General features: G+C 42.1%; 1 protein-coding gene across 1 annotated transcript in view; it reads right to left on the reverse strand.

The window, feature by feature from the left end:
• The window catches only part of LOC115470217 (erlin-1-like), a 129,796-nt gene extending 124,126 nt beyond the window's left edge, over nucleotides 1-5,670 (reverse strand). Inside the window, exon 1 of the mRNA XM_030203197.1 lies at nucleotides 5,579-5,670. The gene's annotated coding sequence lies outside the window, so the exon portion shown is untranslated. The remainder of the gene's footprint in view (nucleotides 1-5,578) is intronic.
• Between the last annotated feature and the right edge of the window lie 330 nt (nucleotides 5,671-6,000).

A 6,000-nucleotide genomic window follows, 5' to 3' on the forward strand; every position in this document is an offset into this window, starting at 1 on the left:
CGTATCTTTGTTTGCATGGAAGTTGTTGCGGTCTGAATATTGGTCCAAATATGTTCCAATGAGTCGCAACCAATTTTGATGCACACTTTAAGAGGCATATTTTCCATAGAAACCTATGGAACTTTGGAAGGCTAAGTAATTTGAAAATATGCCTCTTTGAGTCACCTTGTTTGACTGGATTTTGCATCCATAATGTTAAAATGTATTTCATCAGAATTAGCATCAAAAACTGTACAGGATTTGAATTTTTTTGTCATTCTTATAAATGTGTTTGGATTTTATTAAACCCCAAAAATGGCATTTTGGTAACTGTCGCGCGCTCATGGACTGACAACCTTTCAGAAAAAGGGGGTCTAGATGTTTTTTGGGAAACTTCGTTTAACACCTGACTCGCGCAACAGATAAAATTTGAACAAAATTGAAGAACACGATGGTGGGAACTTTTTTAAATTTTAGACCTCTTGGCATGGAATGACCCTTATAATCAAACACTAATCAAAAAACCAGTTTGAATCTAATATACTTTGTAATGGATCTCCCAAACACTCCCACTACTTTCAAGATTAAAATAGTACATAAATGCTTACACACAGAACCGCAAACTTCCCAGTAGGGATAGTACCAAAGGCACAAGCAAATCCACTACTCTTCAAAGGGAATAGGATAATATCATTGGTTAATAATACAGGAAAAGAAGAAAAAAGAAACACCCAGAAAAACTCCTCTTCAGGGAGAAAACCTGGGTGATTAAAAAAAACCTCAATTCCAGATAATAAGGGACAGATGGGAAGTCCATTACATGGTAACTAAGTTTTGGGAAACACCCTAACCACACTATTATAAGAAGAGAATTTTCTGACATCTACTGCACTAAAAAAATGATTAGCAGCTATAGAAATGCTAAATAGTAGTAGTAGTCCCGCAGCTGTGTTTCGACTGAATGAGTACTGGATAAGTGCTTCTGTTGTATCTCTCAGAGCAAACGCTGAAGCAATCACCTTCTCAGGGGAGCAACATTGGCAAGACAGAGAGATATCACTTACTTAGTCTATTTGTATCATAACCTCCTCCAACAAGAGCACCTTGTTTCACTCATAATAATGCTGCTTCAGGAAGGAAAAATTGTGCCAAGACTGCTACATGTCACGTTGTATCAAAACGGCGTGAGAAAGAGGACACCCCAGATTTTAAACAGCTAACTGGTCAATCGCAGGCAGAACCAATACACATCAAAGGGGTCAATCCCAAACATATGCCCCCTGCCTGGTTAGAAATAGGTGTTCCACTCAATGGTTCTATTCAGCCCATTTGGATTCACCGTGTTCAGCCTGTAAATCCAACGTTGTTCTTTCCGGCATAATAATGTTTTGGCGTCCCCTCCTCTCTTCCTCAAAATCAGCTGATCAATTACCATACACTGCATTTGATCAAACCGATGGTCCAACTATTGGCAATGTTTAGCCATCGGTGCTTCTAATTTCATTTGGGATATACAATGACTATGTTCTATTACATTTGTCTTGAATTTGAGTTTAGTGTGCCCAATATATAGTAGATCACAAGGACATCGGAAAATGTAGATTACATTAGTTGAATCACACGACGTATTATGTTGTAAAGTGATTTGAGTGCCAGAGCCCTCTATAGTTATAGAACATATTGAACAGTGGCCACATTTGACATGCTGCCCCTGAGCAAAATGCCGAACCGACCATATGTCTGACGGGCTCAATCTATCCTGTAGATTACTACCACGGGCAAATGAAATCATGAGGTGTAAGTATTTATGTATTATTTTCATCTTGAAAGTAGTGGGAGTGTTTGGGAGATCCATAACAAAGTATATTAGATTGAAACTGTTTTTTTTTTATTAATCGTATACTACTTGGAATGTCAACACAATATGTAATACAACATTATAATTTATAGTGAAGGGTAAGGCAAAGTTGTAACACATAGATAAATAAGAAAGTAGGAAGAGTTAGAAAGTAAGGTGACTGATTTGAAGAAAGTTGCACATGATGGTTAAATATTATCTCAGCTAGGGTAGGAGTGGAACCATGCCCCGCTGCAGTATGTGCAGCCCGAGTCACTCCTTGTGTGTGTGTGTGTGTGTGTGTGAGATGAACATGTGAAGGCAGCATTGATAGCACAGACCAAGCACCTATATTGCACTTGCACTATAAAGTAGAGTGACTCTAAGACATGTTGGGATCCTGCGCTCAGAGAAAGCATGCACTGGAGCCTGGATTTGATGCTCGGCTCAGTTTCTGAGCTCAAAGAGCCAGCCATAATCCAGTAACCCAAATCAGTTTCTGACTAAATTTTTACAATGTATGCACTGTGCAACAAAGGAGTGGATCCAAGCTCAGCCTGATCCAATTTAACAATCAGAGTGACCCTTGGACCTGTGGAGGCAGCAAGAAGGCCCTGGAGCAGTAAGAATGAAGTCCTGACTCAGCACAGGGAAAACCAGTTTAGGTAACAGCAAGTAAGGTAACTTTTCTGAACCTGCTGATCAGAGATTTAGGTGAGCGGGAACTGAATGGGAAACATCAATGTACGGTGGAGGAGGAAGCTGGATCATGGCTTTTGGGTCAATAACTTTGATCCACTTCCCCACCACATGCTGTATACCTCTCAACCAAAACCTCTGATCTATCCCCTCCCCACCCATTATATGTTAGTACTTTCTTTCGCTTTCATCCCAAGCAAACAAGCAGCAGTATATAATAGCCGGGGGGGGGGGGGGGGGGGTCAAAAGTTTTGTGTGAGAGCAAGAGGTAGAGATATATGGTTTCAAGGGGGGTCAAGAATACTTTTGCTGGGCAGAGTGGGAGGGAGAAAGGAGACAGTATCATGTTTGGGTCACCAAGCCCCCATCATTCTTTGGAAAGGGACATGTTCAATTTGGGCTGCTGAGTCCTCCTTGCAGTTCTTCTCTAACAGGTAAAGGAATCTGGATTTAGCTCATACCTTTCTTTGTAGTTTGAGGCATGTTACATTTAGTTTCAGTAGCTATTTCCCTGTCATCAGAGGGTTTACACAATCTAAAATTGTACATGGGGGGTTAGGCGGAATCTCCAGCAGTGGGATTTGAACCCTTGCTTCCCCGTTGTCAGCCTGCTGCTCTAGCCAGTAGGCTGGGCTGATGAGCCCTGCTTGTGGTTTTTCTGTTTGGGGTGGAGAGGGGGAGACATATAAACGATGAGGCTGCCTAGCCCCAGTCATCATTCTTGTGGGATGTAGGCGTTATAACTAGGGCCCAAAATGTCCAGACATTAGTGAAAAAAAAAAATTACTTTGTTTGGTGAATAGACTATGCCAGCTTTGACCATGGGCATCTCTGATAGCTTTGTATTTTGCATAGTATATGAGAACACACATTTCTATTTCTTTGGAGCTGCATTATATGCAAGTCTGGCATGTGGAGGTTTCATTACGTTTCTGTGCAGAGGTCTATTGGATTTCTAGGGCAGTGTTTCTCAGACCTGACCAGGTGTTCATGGAATAAGCCACCACTGCATGATGCTCATGTCCACACCAGCAATTTGTCTCTCAGCATCTCGCACAGCAGCCAAGAGGCACCAGTGGAGGCTCTTAAATGTATAGGAGCTTCTTTCTCAGCATGTGCACTCACACGTGCATCTCTCCTTAGCTACAGCTTAAGCCCTTGCATGTAGGGAATGGATAGCTGGGCCATTCTGTATGCAGTACACACCATAAACACAGCACCTCTCCTTACCCCTCAGCAGCCTTCACATTTGAGTCCTTCCAGCCTCTCTCCTACTTTTCCTTTTGGCCATGAGCTCTCCCCTTGTCCACACTGCCTATTCTGTGAAGGCTAATATGCCATACAACATTTTTTTTTAATGCAGGTGTGCCTTGGATTTGAAAAGGTTGAGAAATACTATTTGAGGGTGTGGTGTAATACCTGAAGTGCTGCCTTTTATGTAGGTTTTGTGGTGCTGTTTGACTCCTGAAAAGTTAGTCATACTGATTTTTAGTGGTTATATTTTACATCACAAAATGAAAAGAGTTTGCATTGCTGTTAACAAAGTGGCATCACAATTAAATTTAAGACGATAGTTGTAAGAGGAAAGAAATTTTTACTTTTGCTGCCTCGGTTTTGCACCTATTGTTGGGGTGTTTCTGACTTGGATACACTGAAGAGCAAAATAATTTATGGATATTCAGCACTTGCTTCCACACATACATACACACAAAAATCCCCTTTGAGCTACCAGTGATTCATTCTTATCAAAATTTAACACCAAATCTAGAGGCACTGTCTGCAAGAACGGTCAATAATACTTCACCAGAGGTTTTTTTTATTTTTGGATGCCTTCCTCCCTAGACCTCCAGGCTCCTCCATTCTTTACTGGCTGGTGAGATGGGCTTTACCAGTCATCCCGGGGAGGAGAGGGTGGGTCTGATATACAATTTTAGATCTCTCTTTAAAGTGCATTTTATATTATGGTAATAATAATAATAGGGTCAAGAGCCTTTCCACTCCCACTACCAGACAAATCCTTTAAGACACTTCTATTCTCTTTTGTTTACTATGCACCACCACCATTAACATACAATTTGTCATTTACTTGTACATTTGCTAATCACTATTCCTTTACATGCTTTGGCTCTTTGGACTAAAGAAGGGAGCATAACTCTCAAGGACACCTACCTATTCAACTCTGCAAGTGAGGTTAAAGATAAGATCTAACAGTGTCAATGTAAGTTAATAAGTTTAAAAATACGATCTAAGTGTCAATGTAAGTTAATAAGTTTAAAAATACAACAAACTGTAACTGAAAAAAAGCCCTACAGAGAAAAAAAAAAAAAAACAATGCCATACTGCATTCTCAACATCAAGATTTGGCTTCTTATCACGTCCAGTGACTAACAACAAATTTTCACAGTTAAGATTTCTAGAGACTCCCTTGTGGCTCTTGTATCTAACAGGTCTACTTCACAGAACTCCTATGTTCCAAAAACTAGAACTTCTAAGCCACACACACACAAAAAGAAAAAGAGCTTAATTTCCCCAACCAGAAATAGCTAACACCTTCACACGTTACAGTAAATAAACCACCTAAACCAACTTAACCAAATCACCTACCAGAGGTTAAATAAGATTCACAATCTTCTTTTGACTTGTTCACATTCCCTCACATCAGTTTTTAAAAGGCCAGTTTTCCCATTAACGATGTACCATGAAAACGGGCAACACTATAGTAGATACCTAAAGGCAACTCTCATTCTCTTTTCCTTCCCCGCACCTCTGTACAAACCGCTGAGGGAAGTAAGCCACCAGGGCCCTGGCCGACCCGTCCAAACTTTTCTAAGAGACAGCAAGTCACACATTTGGCTGCTCTCAGACGCCGAGCACCCCCTTTTCACACATTCAGGAGCCAGGGACCCCCCTCATCCGCCGTCCGGTATCTCTCTCTTCCCTAGTCCAGCATACTTCCCTCAGTCGTCCACTCTCTACAGTCCAGCATGTCTCCCTCCCAACCGTGGCCCGGAATTTCTCCATTATTAGTATTACTTAATCTCCCCCTCCCCCTCCAAATCCTACCTTCAAAAAGTGTCTTTGAAGTCGCAGGAGGCAGCAGCAATTCACAACAGTGCCTACGCCAACCCCAAAGCTTTCCCTGGCTCTGCCGCGGCGTCGTCCCGCCTCACCGGAAACAGGAAGTTGCGGCAGAGGAAAAGCTTAAAGCTTCGACTTCGCGGCCAGTCGGAGGGAGACCTGTTTGAGTTATTACCGCTGTCGGCCACACCTTACAAAATCATTAGAAAGTAGGACGCAATAGGAGGGGAAAGATATCGGACATGCGGTGGGTCGGTTGTTGACTGCGCTTTCTGGTTTTGTTTCATATCGCTGTATCTCTGACCTCGTTAACGCTGGGCTTGTCTAGGATCTGCTTGGAGGAAGAGCGTCCTTAGAATGCGTCCCATCTCGAGCCGCAGTTTGCGATGGGCCTTTTCGGGGTGTCC

This window comes from Microcaecilia unicolor, chromosome 5 (assembly GCF_901765095.1).
Source record: "Microcaecilia unicolor chromosome 5, aMicUni1.1, whole genome shotgun sequence".
Classification (NCBI taxonomy): domain Eukaryota; kingdom Metazoa; phylum Chordata; class Amphibia; order Gymnophiona; family Siphonopidae; genus Microcaecilia; species Microcaecilia unicolor.